The 15131-nt window shown below is 38.7% G+C and overlaps 1 long non-coding RNA gene across 1 annotated transcript in view; it reads right to left on the reverse strand.

Annotated features, from left to right (window-relative positions):
* The window catches only part of LOC311631869, a 42149-nt gene extending 27942 nt beyond the window's left edge, over positions 1 to 14207 (reverse strand). The window contains exon 1 of the long non-coding RNA XR_014796658.1: positions 14086 to 14207. This is a non-coding gene — a long non-coding RNA (uncharacterized lncRNA). The remainder of the gene's footprint in view (positions 1 to 14085) is intronic.
* Between the last annotated feature and the right edge of the window lie 924 nt (positions 14208 to 15131).

Consider the following 15131-nt stretch of genomic DNA (forward strand, 5'->3'; position numbering starts at 1 on the left):
TCTCTCCCATTTCAGTGGTATGATCTGAAAGTTATTAAAAGTTGTATTCTAGAATAAGTGTCAGAGTCCTTTTCATAAATTTTTGAAGATAAAAGGAATTTACAGAAGCATCAGCATAAGGAAATAAATGTAAATGACAAAAGGACTTAAAATGGCATGATTAAAGATCTAATGCAAATACAATGCAATTGAAAAAGAAACTTGCTTATTTCTGTGACACACACACTTTAAGATAATAATTATAATCACAAATGATATTGTATACCCAGACATACCAGAATTTTAGAGATTTTATACAAATTCTAGAACACATTATTAAACATATAAGTATTATCCTGGAAGATTTAATATCATTTATTTAGCAACACTCCCCATGCAATTTAACATTTATAATAATAAAAGTATAATATTCTAATCAGACAGTTCATCCTTCCAGAGGAACAAAGCTGGAGCTGTGAGGGAAACCCAGGTCCCAGGTGCCTGACAGCAGCCAGAGGGAAGCCCTGGTACTGGGTGCCAGAGGGAAGCCAGTGTCAGCAGCCAAGGAAAGGAAGGCCTACTCTTATATGAATTTTGTGCATCAGGCCTCTACTATCAAATAAGTGTAATTACTATAACATCTCTTTTTAAAAGTAGAGAGAACAAGTCTTTGAGATATTTCAGGGACCCTCTAGAAATTAAAGACTTAGTTCATTGAGACTATCTAAGATTATTTTTTGGTGATTTCTTGTTTGTTTTTTTCCCCCCCTCCCAACCAATTAAGTAGAGAGAGCTCTTTTACAAATTAGCAATATCAATATAAGGTAGAAACACTACATATATATATATGTCAAATATCCATAAACATACATGGACACATAGACAAAGGCAAACAGATCTCAAATAGTTTTTACTTTAAAATTTTAGCCATGAGATGGGCATAATAATGTAAAATGTATAAAAGAGCAGTTGGAATGAGTTAAGTTTATATATTTAGATGGCTAAAGCTTTTTCTTATTATCTCTATGTATATAAAATCCTAAGTGACCTGAAGGACAGTTCGGTCATTAAGATGCACACTCAGGGGGTGGGGCCAGCTGGCCATCCTCCCGAGGCCCTCCCCACTGGTTGGCCCCAGCCCTGATTGGCGCCCTTCTGACCCCGATTGTGGGCAGGACCAGCCGGCCCCCCACTGTGCATTAATTTGTGCACCTGGCCTCTAGTTTGTGTATAATACATTAAGTCTTGTGTTTGTTCTTGACAAGTAATCTTGTGGAAACTGTAGAACACCTTGTATTCTTTAATCCTCTTTTTCTTTTAATTTCTTTTATGTCTTAAGAATTGAGGATGGCAAATAAGTAGGCTTTTTGAGCAGCTTCTTGAGCTCTTCTTCTGGTGTTGCCAAGCTTTTTGTAAGATAAGGACAGTTGTTCTCAATTTCCCAAAGACTTGGGCTGTAGCCTAAATGACATCACAGGTTGATTTACTGGTCTAACTACTTTATTATATTATTCCCAATTTGCTTCTTTCCCTCTGAGCTCTCTCTAAAAAAAATAAAATAAAATAAAATTATAATAATCATTTACATTTCAAGGAATGGCTCTTAGTTCCTTGAGGAAATGGAGGTATAAAATCTACATCGTAAAGGCAGTAGAGAAAGTATCCAAGTTACAAACCTTTTAAAAAAATCTGTTTCTATTCGCCTCTGAATATTAGCCTCCAGCTTCTAATTCATACTGTGTGGGCTCAGGCTATTTTAGTTTCTTCTCTTTTCCCTTTTTTTTTTTTTAGCATGGCCAATTAATATTGCTTGAAGGGTGGATTTATATGTCTTCTGTTTTACATTATTAGGCAGGGGGTATGTTCTGTAGTTCTGTAGGAAACACAGAACACAGTGTCCATCTCTCTCTCTCTCTCTCTCTCTCTCTCTCTCTATATATATATATATATATATATATATATATATATATATATATATATATATATATATGGCTAATATGCAAAGTGTCCTCTCTGGAGTTCGACCTGGAGACTAGGAGTTTGATCGCTCCTGTGACATGCACTGACCACCAGGGGGTGGCAGGGAATGAAGAAAGGCCCCAGCCATCAGCCAGAAGGTCCCAATTGATCCTGATCACTGTCCAGGCCTACGGACCATACCCTGCATGAATTTCATGCACCTGGCCTCTAGTATAGTCAGATAAAAAGATGTGAATCATTTCAATAAAAGTTGTTTAAATATACTAATTCTCCTATAAACTTTTACTTTAATTCTATAACCTTCTTTCTTCCTTCCTTTCCTTTTTGTCCCCTTCCCTTCCCTTTCCTTCCCTTCCCTTCCCTTCCCTTCCCTTCCCTTCCCTTCCCTTCCCTTCCCTTCCTCTAGCCCTCATTAGGACTTTATCAACAGGTTTTCATTTTACAATACTGCGTAGAGGAAGTGTTCTGCTCCAGATATAATATCCATTCCCATAAAGCATTCAGGTAAAGTTGACATGACTTTTTTACATAAAGCCTGTTTAAACATTCTAACTTTATAAACTTACCAACCTTTATATTTCTAAATTCTTAGAATCTGATTGTAGCCCCAGTTGGGGCTTTACCAATGGGTTTTGGTACCATAGTTCATGGATTTCCATATGAAGGAGTCCAGAAACATCTCTCTTCTATCCTCTGACCATTTTATTCACTCATGTGTAAAAGGGCTTTGAGTCTCCAGGGAGAGATCAAGCCAAGGTACTCTGGCCCCTTTATCAATCTTTAAGTGCTGCACCATGTGATTGATGGTCATATTTCTCATTGTAATCTCTGCTTCCTGGCTTTTTAAATTTCTCTAAACTGGGGTAAAGAGATCAGACTTATTTAGGTCCCTTTAATGTAGAATCAAAAGAGGATTGCTTTAGAACACCCAGCCTTAGATAGTGTTATATTTTTTTTAACCCTATCAGTGGCTGTTTTATTTACCCCAAATAATTTTTTAAGAAATTCTTGAGGCAATATGCATGTTTGTATCTACTTTTAAAAATTTGGTCTTTCTGTAGTCACCAATAAAACTGCTGCATGCAGGAGGCAGCTGATCAATGATGCTCTCTCATCATTGATATTTCTATCTCTCTCTCCCTCTCACTTCCTCTCGGAAATCAATAAAAATATATATTTATTAAAAAAAAAAACCTTGCTGCTTTGATGAGAGTTCTCTAAAAATTTTCTTATTTATAAGATTTTCCAATTCAAATGGTCTGATGTCTGGCCCCGGTTGAGGTGCATGCAGCTTGCGGCCAATAGATGTTTCTCTCTTATATTGAAGTTTCTCTTTCTCTCTCTCACTTCCCCTTGCTATCAAGTGAAAATGTCCAGGGGTGAGGATTAAATAAATAAGTAAGTAAGTAATCTACATGTCAGAGTGGTACATATTGGGGAGCCCTATTCTAAATCACTAAATACTTTGAACTGTTATCATCATTGACATTTGAGTCTGGAATTTCAGGGAGAGGCCTGAGCTGTAGATTAAAAATTTAGAAGCCATCAGTTTACAGATGTTCTTTAAAACCATAGGATTGAATCTTATCACTAAGGGCACATGTAGATATAGATACTGTAAATAGCATATGCTTCATTTTCCAAAGTTGTTTTGGTCCACAATTTTTTTTCTATTAGAGCCTCTTTTCTATCCAATTTTTATAGAAGAGTGTTGTGAAAATCTAAATGGATGCTTAGGGAAAACTTTCGAGTAGAAAAATAATACTTGAAATGACATTGGAAATAAATTTCATAATTTTTCTTTCCAAAGTCAATTAAGTGTCTCTTGGAATAAAGACCAGAGTTCTACATATCAGGGAGCATATCAGGGAGAAATGGTGGGCTCACGTTAGAATATAAACATAGTTGCTCAGTAGATGCACCGCTTTTCTCATTATTCCTATCTGTCATAGATGCACGTGGGATACCAAGCCACAGTAATAGTGTCTCCAACAGATGAAAAACTGTACAAATGAGTTTTGTATTATCAGCAATTACAAGTAGTTTTCTTATTGATCACTGGCCAAGATGCTTCAAGACGACAAAGGATTGTTTTACAAAGGAAGGGCGCTGGGGAGGGGGGTTAAGGGCGCTAGGGAAGGGGGTTCGGGGGGATTGGGAGAGAATGAAATACAACAGCTCAGTTGTACAATCCAGATGTTGTCCTGAGCTTTTTCTTTTCTTATCAAACACTTTTCACCAGCCATTTCTAGAGTCTCTTGAGTTTTCCCCGGACACAAGGAATTCTGCTTTTATGCATGGTGATATAACGTACCCATGGTGAGCAGGTCCTAGGTTGAATCATTTCTCTGGTTTTGATAGATAGATTTGTAGTGGTCCTTTCATAGGCTCATATCTGTTCTTACTTGTGGCCAGATGACAGAATTAACAGAAGGTTGGCTTGAGCTAAGGGTTTGGCCACTGACCATGGCCCAAATTGAAACTGACTGACTCCTATGAGGCTCCATCAAGCTCCCATATTCTTGCCAGAATGATGTTCTAACCAGGATTATGCAGTGCCTGGGTTAACAATGGTTCTTTGTGAAATCCTGAATTTTTCATAAGAGTGTTTATCAAATTGGTAAGAGAAAATTAACCCTGTAATCCTTTTGTAGAATTTATACAGATGAAAATTTTAGGGTATTATATTTCTTCTATCAACATTTTATTAAGCACTTCTTATATATTATGCCACCAAATTCTTAGAGAATGCCGTGACATTTTCCTGATGATTTCATTTTTCTAACAAGCAACTAAACAGCTCATAGGGAAACATTCCAGAGGATAACATACCGTATTTTCTGGCGGATAAGACGACCACCTAATTTTACAGTTAAAACATAGGTTTAGGCCTATATTCGCTGTATAAGACTACCCCCCACTTCCGAGGCAACACCAGTTCTTTTTTTAATAGACCGCCTCTCTGACTCTGGCCAATCCGAGCAGGCTTTTTACTAGAACACAGTGTAGCTTCGGGTACAGAACATGTATAATTTGCATGCATAAAAAGCCTGCTTGGATTGGCTGAGTTAGAGAGGCGATCTATTAAAAAAAAAGAACTGGTGTTGCCTAGGTAGTGGGGGGTAGTCTATACAGCAAATATAGGCCTAAACCTGTGTTTTAACTGTAAAATTAGGGGGTCGTCTTATACACCCGATCGTCTTATACACCGGAAAATATGGTAGGTAGGTAGAGATATGGGATTGACACATGACCTTCAGGCCCTTGCTCTTTTTCCTAAGCTTATAACAACTTCTCCAACCTGGAGTTTTAAGTCACATTTAATTACTGTTCTTTTGTTGACTTTTAAGTCACTTGCAAACATGATAGGAAGCATTTGTGGACTGCATTCACCCAGATGGACTTTCCCACCTGAAGGTGTTTCAGCTGCAAAATAGTCCCTACTTCACAAGAGTCCCTGAGGCTTTTCCTTTTCTTCTTCTTTCTTTTTTCTTCTTAAATATATATTTTATTGATTTCTTACAGAAAGGAAGAGAGAGGGTCAGAGAGTCAGAAACATCGATGAGAGAGAATCATCTATCAGCTGCCTCTTGCACACCCCCTACTGGGATGTGCCAGCAACCAAGGTACATGCATGCCCTTGACCGAAATCGAACCTGGGACCTTTCAGTCTGCAGACCAACATTCTATCCACTGAGCCAAACCGGTGTCGGCCCTGAGGCTTTGTCTTCCTACATCCACTCTGTTGCAGAGTCAGTTGGCTCTGCCATACAAAGAGCAATTAGGAAGTTAAGGGTCTGCAGATTTAAGTTTTGGGGGTATTTTATCATTGAAGACTTCCTTTGTGAAACAATATTTGGCTTTGGTTTTTAGACACACACATATATTCACACATATATATGTACATATCTAAGTATATGTTTGTAGTTCATTATATATGCATGTGTACACGCAACTTGATAACTGTTTACCACCACTGACATCAAGAGATTGAACAGTTTCATATCCCCCAGGAAGTTCCCTTGTCCCTTTCTAGACCAAAGCAAACACCACTTCAACCCTCAGTTCCCACATATAAACATACAGACCCTTAGAGGTAACTACAATTTTTTACTTCTATAACCATAGATTAGTCTTCTCTGTACATACACTTTGCATAAGTGGAATAATGAGGAATGCCATCTTTGTAGTCTAACTTCTTTTACTCAACATGTTTTCAAAGTTCATCCATGTTCTTTCTCATTTAGTATTTGTTTTTTTATTTGTATGCTCATAGTAGGTTCATTGTCTGAATATCTTTTAATTTGTTTATCCATTTTTCTATGAAAGGGTACTTGGATTAAAGCTGCTAAGAGCATTTTGGTCACAATCTTTGTATGAACATAAGCACTTATTTTTTTCTCTAATATGTACCTATGAATGGAATTGTTGAGTCACAGAGTCAGGCTTAGATTTTCAAAAAGTGATTTGGAATGCTGTTTAGAGCGGAGGAAGGTAAATCAAATGAAGTAAAATAGTACTTATTGGAAAAAGAGGTAGTGGGGTTACTCAGATATGCAAGATATGACTGAGAGGTGATTTTTGAATTCTCTTGAATTATGTAAAGGGTAATTTTAAGGAAGAAACACACTATCAATTTATACAAAGTACAAGATGAGAGAAAATGGGATTAAATTTTGACAAAAGAGTGCTTAGGCAGAGTATTATCATAATTAACATAGAAATAGGTTACTGTCCCCAGGGTGTCTTTAAACAGAATGTTCTTTCCTTGGGTAAAAGGTAGATTTGGAAGCAAACTTTTCTAGCTATTTCATGAATCCTTACTCTTGATTTGTCTTCTGGAAGATACAATTTGCTTTCTAATATGTCTTTTGTGTAGGGTGACTATATATTTTTTACTGTTGTAGCCAGAATACTTTAGTTTAGTACAAATAATAGTAAACTGGATGATTAGCCAGAACAAAGACTTAAATCTTGCCCCTCCAAGGAAAATTGTGGATTTAATAACATTTCTGGGGCAAACCACGGATACCTGGACACATTTGACAAAAGGAAAGCTAGTGAGTTCTGCTTCCAGTACGACAGAGTAGCTCACGTTAGGCCACACTTTCTACAGATAATAAATATTAACTCTGAACAAAATATGGAGAACAAATAATTGAGGGCAGAATAAAGACCCAAAGCAGAGATTATGGAGGGGAGTCTACTTTTCAAGGAAGAGAATGATTGAGTGAATTTTTTATTTTCATGCCTTCTAAGGCTGTAGTTGAAAAGGCTGTAGTTGCACCATGTTGGGTGCATAAAACTCCACAAATTATCTACTATTTCTATTTGGGACAGAGGCCTAATGGCCTTCAAAAGGTTACTGAGAATGGGGCACAGAGACCCCTTTGACTTGCCCCTATCCTACTGGCATGTACAGTCTCTGGCTCCTTTTTTATTTTTATTTTTGAATCTAGCTATAACAACATAAAAAGCCAACATGTATTCCCAGTATCATGCCAAACCAGGCCACTCAGTTATCATATGTGACACTATTGGAAAGTACCAGCCTTTTTGGAGAAGGCCTGGAGGATTCTTGGCAATCAAAGTACAAAAAAGTCATTTAGCCGGACCGGTTTGGCTCAGTGATAGAGCGTCAGCCTGTGGACTGAAAGGTCCCTGGTTTGATTCTGGTCAAGGGCATGTACCATGGTTGCGGGCATATCCCCAGTAGGGGTGTGCAAGAGGCAGCTAATCGGTGATTCTCTCTCATCGATGTTTCTAACTCTCTATCCCTCTTTCCTCCTCTCTGTGAAAAATCAATAAAATATATTAAAAATAAAAAAAGACATTTAGTAGTGGTCAGCAAACTCATTAATCATCCAAGCCAAATGTCAACAGGACAACAATTGAATTGCTTTTGAGAGCCAAATTTTTAAACTTAAACTTCTAATGCCACTTCTTCAAAATAGACTCTCCCAGGCCATGGTATTTTGTGGAAGAGCCACACTCAAAGAGCCTCATGTAGCTCGCCAGCTGCGGTTTGACAACCAATGGTTTAGGGCATAGCACAACCTCAGAAGATGCTGCTCTCACAGTAGGTTTGGTGAAGGATACCTTCTGGAGTGAAGCCTGGAACAAGCTGTTCAGCCTCAAGTGTTGTCATCAAGGGGCCCCTTCCTCTGAGAGGTCACTGTCCCATGCCATAGCACATGACTCTGTGAGCAGAGTGGCCTGTGTTTTAGCCTCCACTGGCTCATTATACAAGGAATGATCTACACAGATGCAAATGGCAGCTTCATGCCAACTTTTTCTTTCATAGCTAAGAAAATTTTCTATTTAATGTATACCCTGTGCTTGCTTACCTTCACAATGCTGTTTTAGGACCATTGTTTATGGTTCTTTCTGTTGCTCCACGGACTAGGAGGAAGACAGTAACTCCGAACTGTCCCAGATATCAAAGTTAGTCTTCAAGGCCCTACAGATTTAAAAGCACATTCCAAAGGCTACATGTGCATATTTTATGTTGTTGTTTTGTTAATAGTAAGCTTAAAGTCCTAAGATACTAATTTTGATGATTCAGCCACAATCATTTTAGAAAATGGTTTTATCTAAATATCTCTTCTGAAGTACACTTTTGTTTTATCTGGAAATGTAGCCAATTTTTAATCAGAATGTCTTTTGAAAGAAAATGTGGTGATTGTACTGTCAGAATTGTAAGGATAATCATTTTTCTTTTGGTCATGGGAACCTAAGACAGAGGTTCATTTTGGCCAATTTTCCAAGGATATGGTGAGTATCCAATTACTTTTCAACAGTTGCCATAACAAATGCCACAAACTTAGTGGCTTAAAACAACACAAATGTATTATCTTCCCGTTCTGTATGTCAGATATCTGATCAGTGTCTCACCAGGCGAAATCAAGAGGTTGGCTGGGCTGCATTTCTCCCTTGAGGCTCTCTTTCCTGCTCATTTGAGTTGTTGGCAGAATTCAGTTCCTTGAAGTTGTAGGCCTGAGGTTTTCATTTTCTTGTTGACTGTTGGTGGAGAGCTGTTCCCAGCTTCTAGAGATTGCACATTCCTTGACTCATGCCCTCCTTGCTCCATCTTCAAAGACACCAATGATGAATTGATTCCTCACCTTTTATCTCTTTCTCTATTTCTCAGTATAAATATCAGTTTACCTGGTGGCTCTTAAAAAATAGAGATAATGGCTTTCATCACTGAATATCTAATCTAGACCCTCCATGAGGCACATAATAAGTACACAGAGAATATTGCTGAATTTGTATTTATTAAGCATCTGCCTCATACCAAACACTGTTCTAGATGCTTATTAAACACTAGAGGTCCGGTGCACAAAATTTGCATGGGGGGAGGAGGGGACATGTGTGTTCCTCAGCCCAGCCTGCACTCTCTCCAATCTGGAACCCCATGAGGGATGTCCATAAGGATCAGGCCTAAATGGGCAGTTAGACATCCTTCTCACAATCCAGGACTGCTGGCTCCCGCTCGCCTGCCTGACTTCCTGATTGCCCCTAACTGCTTCTGCCTGCCAGCCTGATCACCCCTAACCACTCCCCTGCCAGCCTGATTGATGCCTAACTCCATTACCCCTAACTGCCCTCCTCTGCTGGCATGGTCACTGCTAACTGCTCTCCCCTCCCTTGCCAGCCTGGTAATCCCAACTGCCCTCGCCTGCTGACCCAGTTACCCCTAACTGCCTTCCCCTGCCAGCATCATCACCCCTAACTGCTCTCCCCTGCTGGTCTGGTCCCTCCCAACTGCCCTCCCCTGCTTCCATCTTGTGGTGGCTATCTTGTGTCCACATGGGTTCAGCCATCTTGTGTGTTGGAGTTATAGTCAATTTGCATATTACTCTCTTATTGGGGGCAGGCTGGTTTTCCCTGAAGAGTATCCTGGATAAGGGTGGGGGTTCCCTTGGGGCCTTGAGCAGCTTGGGGAGGAGCCTATGGTGGGGATGTCTGAGTCTTTTTTTATAGATAATGGGAAAACAGGGAAGATTCTTAAGCAGAGGTGGATTGACAAGATTTAGTTTATAAAAATACCTAATGGTAGAGTAGAGGTTGGATCAGAGGATTGGAAGTGAAGAATAGCTTGCCAAAAGCTTGAACCAAAACAGTAGCAATTGAAATAGTGAGGTGGCCATGGGCTCAAGAGATACGTATAAGACAAAAATCTGGAGAAAGGCAAAAGTTAGGGGAACTGGCCTCATATGTGAGTGGCTGGCCACAACACAGGTCACACATTTATAATCTGTTTGAATATAGGGGATAGTTAAATTAGACATTTGTTTAATGAGAAACATCCTGTTAACATATACATACACAGAGACAGCTCACAGTAATATATTCTCACTTTTTTTTTTTTATCATGCTACTAACACAAGCTATAATGTATTGGGCATTTTTCAAACATATAGTATCCATCAACATTCAAACAGGGAATTTAAACAATTATTCTCTTTGAAAGCAATAGGATTTATGTGCAGAGCCATCAGAACTGAAAGCTTGACATGGGAAATTTAGCAGTTGAAATGCAACCAAGAACACATCAGAGGTGACCTACATAAAGAATCTTAGTATGGATGATTCCTCCTTTGGGGAATCTACTTTTGTTCTTCCTTGTTCCACTGAGGAGAGAAAAAGAATCTTGTCTGTAAAAATGCTGAGAAAGAAAGTAGGATGGAGAATTGTTTTAGCGGGCCCATTTGCATTGTGTCTGTGAGAATTTCCAATGGTTAGGTATTAGAATTAATTTATTACTTCTGAATGTGCTCCTTTCTTTAATGGCTTTTCAACAATGGCTCTCTTAGGACGGGCTGGTCATTGTCCTGCAGGTGTGAAATCAATGATCAGGAAATAATATTACAGCGGAAAGAATCTGGAGTCATCCAGAAAGTCCAATGGAATCTTTGAAATATCAGCCTGTCTCCTGACCCCTCTGCAGACAGTTCAAAATCATTTTATACTTAACACATAACACATTGCAAGCCACAAGATAGGAAGCAACCACCTTTGACTTTATATTTGCTGAGATAAACACACACACACACACACACACACACAAACACACACACACACACACAGAGAGAGAGAGAGAGAGAGAGAGAGAGAGAGAGAGAGAGAGAGAGAGAGAGAGAGAGAGAGAGAGAAACATTTTGGTAAAATCCCCAAACAGCACATTAAGTGGGAACCAAAAATTCAAATGCATAAAATATTTGTTCATATTAAGGAGAGCTCAATAAGATGTTTGGGTGAAATAACTCAGCCATTTGACTGGAAATTTTAGGTTCTAAGAGTCATGTGCCAGTAGTCTTATATCTAAATTAACTTTATTGCAGGATATGGGATGGTAGACTTTTACTATTTTCCATAGAAAAGTATATGCACAGAAACACCCAGACACACAGTAAGGAATAAATATAAAAATAAATTTAATTTTGTGTTGAAAATTGTTCATCTGCATCAGAGAATCTTAAATTCCTTTTAGGTCCAGTACCTTGTGCAAGGGGTTACTATAAAGACTATACTATTAACTTAACAGTTATGGAGTTGTGCAATTGTAGAGCTACAAAGAGATTAGTTCAATAGTCTCATTTACAAAGGCGCATAGAGTACCTGAGAATTTTCTAAGTTCATAGAGTTGGGTAATTTCAGAACCAATTTGGATCCAAATATTGTCTTTTCTTAAAGGATGTCCATTCAGTATTTTTGTGTTTATTGATTTTTCAACTGGTGTGAATGTTAAAAGAGGACGGGAGGAGTGAAATTTCAATAACTTAAAATTCAGAATCAAGGGAAATTCAGAAATTCATTCGTTTTTCTATCATTGTCTCTTGTTCTTAGACTCTCTCATTATCATTCTATTACTTCACCCTGGTAAGTTTTATTCAAGAATGCTGCATATCTAAGATTGATCCCTCCTGAGTGTCTAAACCCCTGGCCTTTGCTTATGAAATTAAATAGTATGAAAACTAGAGAGTCAGTATTTTAAAGGATTGGAGATCCTTGAAGGAAATGCCTGTATCTTATAATTAAATAATATTTTTATAAACCTTTTATCTATTCATTGATGTTAATGCATTAAGGATGATAAAGTGTCAAAATAAGCAAAATCAATGGACTGACAAGCAAATAATTTCCTAAAATTGAAAGGTGAGGAAATTTGAAATATGAGGGTCATTTTTTTTCTTTGCCTAAAGCTGGTTATTGTTGTTGCATTAATCATGAGTTTGTGATATTTCTAACTAGTTAGAAATACAAATAAAATGAACAAACTTCTTGCGCTAAGAAAATACTCATTTGTTGTTGTTTTTAATTATTATTTAAGACTTCCACTTTCACTACTGGCTTTAGCATCTTTTTTAAAGGCATAATTCCTGAGGAAGTTGAGGATAATTGAAGAAATACATTACATAACAAACTGAGGGAATTTTATCTTCCAACATAATGTGCTGAAAGAAACTTTGTTGAGCTATTTTTGCTATTATTCCCAGTTCAAAAAGCTAAGGTTTAAATAGATTAAAGCTCTTAAGGATAGAAGTCATATCTTATTCAATTCTGCTTCCTCTCAGGAATTTTTACATAGAACACTTGACAGTTATTATTATCCTCAACTGTAATTGACCAATAGGAAATAATGTATATCTACTATTCCTGCCAATTTTTCTATTGCCCTTATTGTATGGACCGACTTTTTATCACCATAAACCTGCCGATGTCTTTGGATTTAAGTATACTCATTTAACAGTGAGTAGCCCTCTGGAGATCTAGGGAAACTAGCAACAGTGAGAGTGAAAGAAGAAAATGTGTGTGTCCCTCATCTTAAATATCTGTCAACAGTCTATTAGCAATGGCTCTTTGGAGAAGACTTAGACATAATATGAATAGAAAAGGATGTTCAGGGATTCCAAGATGGCTGTGGAGTAGGAGGAAGATAGGTGCACCTCCCCCTGGCTTTCCGACAGCTGTTATACTTCTTCCCTCTCCATGGCTGCCATCCTAGTCCAATCTCCACCATCATAGTCACCTGGCAATACAGGTGATTCATTTAGAAACTTCCAATAATGGACTTTACCAGTAGTATTCATAGTGACTTTCTAAAGCTGTAAATTAAATCATGCACTCTACTCTTTCTTATAACTCTCCAGTGACTTCCAACCCCACTTAGAAAGTTAAAGTTCCAACTCCTATCTCCATGATCGCTTTTCTACCTGCATCCCTGAACCCTGCCAATTCTGAGCTTTTACTTTCTTGATCCTCTGTTGGTCCACTCTTCTAAGCTCCTCCATGGTGACGCTTCCCTGCCTCTGCCTGGAGTATTCGTTCTCCTCTTCATTACATAGCTGGCCCCTTCTTGTTCTTCACATCTGAGCTCAAATGACACCCCTCAAGGAGGCTTTCTCTGACCCTCAAAGCTAAAGTAGTGCTCGGCCTTCCCCCTAACACCATCTAGCTTTAGTTCTCTGCCCTTCACTTATTATTGCCTGTTATCTAACATTTTATGTATTGTATGTCTTCCTGCAACTTATGAAACATTATTAGAACAGATGCACTGCTTGCCTTGTACACTGCCATGACTCTAGAACCTAAAATGGCACCTGCGACTTGCAGGTACTCAATGTTGAATGAATTAAAGAGAAAATAATAGCTTATCGATTACTATGGAGCTGTATCAGTGAGGGGCTGGGCAGAATCTATGCTATTTACAAAGAACGTTAAAAAAATAAAGGGAATTTGGTGCAGAGAATTGTCTACACAGGCCATGAAAGAACTGAGAAGCTGAACAGGGACAGTGTGATATTATCATCAGCAGGAAGCCACCATCATCCCGATGCTGAGGGCACATGGGGAAAGCTATGCTATTAGAGTCCTACACCAGTTTCACGAGATAGAAGCTGAAACTCCTGGGAAACTACTTGCTGTTGGAGAAGCCCCCACAAGCAGAGAAAGGGGAGTAACTTACTGTTCCTTCTTGTTATCCACTGTCCAGAAAGACGGAGGCCACACAAAAGCTAGCAACCCCAGGAACTTGGGAGACAGCATACACCCAGTGTCCCATCTAATGGGATTGGGGGATTGTAAAGAATGGACATGTGGGCAAACTGGTTAGGGTCTTACCTGCACAGGAGCCTTCCAGTGAGTTAGAAGAAATATAAATCCATTCTGACTTATCTGTTCTCTATCAGTGCAGGTCTGTCTACAGTTAGGGGATCAGGAAGACTTGAGAGCTTCCCAAATATCTGGGGAAAGGAGAAATAATAATGTACCCCTTGTGCTTTTCTCCAGATAAACAACCCCACTGCTTTAAATCTCAAGCTAGTTCACCTGGAAAGATGCCTGGAGGTTAATGAAAATCATAGTTATCACATTATTCAAATATGTAAACTAATAGATCTTCATTCCTGACTTGGAGGACAGCCTGTAGTGATCTAGCCTACATTTTCTTAAATTTTAATTATGGTCACCATTACAAAGTGAAAATTGCCAAATAGGGATCATGCTTAATCATGTATTGCATTTATCCCAATCCACTTGAACTCCGGACTTTGTTTTCTTATCATTTTCAAAGACTAGAGAAAGCAATTCAAGGAGACCACATTGAGTGTTCATTCCACATCCTTGAAGCCCCAACACAACTGTAAGGTTGTGAGGGGATTTCCCCCCTCAGCTCCTTTTCATAGTTTCCCACCTGCTTCCCTCTTCCCACCTTTCCTCTGCATGCCTCACCACCCATGTCTCTCACTGTCCCCTTCAGATGTCAGAAGAATTAGAAAGTGCACGTCGCATTACTTCCTCATGCTGTCCCTCACAGATATCATACGTGAAAGTAAACAGAAAACATGCAGTATAGCAGCTGTCTTGGGGGAAAGTACACTGCCACAAAATGAAAACAAAACGGGTTTACATTTTGATGGGCTTTGATGTTACACAGAACAGACATAGCTTCTACTTAGGGTTCCAGTCCCCCCAGGCTCATTAGGTAAGGGAGGCGGGGCAGTGAGAGGAGATACCATTAGAGGGGGACATTAATGTGCTTTTGAAAGTAATGGGACAGACAAATAAATTGTTAGAGGAATGCAGTACAAAACAGTGGATGAAATATTTATACATTCCATTGAAGCTTAGCGTATGTTCCAGAGGGAGATGTGCTAGAGAGATGGATC

Source organism: Pipistrellus hanaki (assembly GCF_964339955.1).
Source record: "Pipistrellus hanaki genome assembly, chromosome: 13".
NCBI lineage: Eukaryota > Metazoa > Chordata > Mammalia > Chiroptera > Vespertilionidae > Pipistrellus > Pipistrellus hanaki.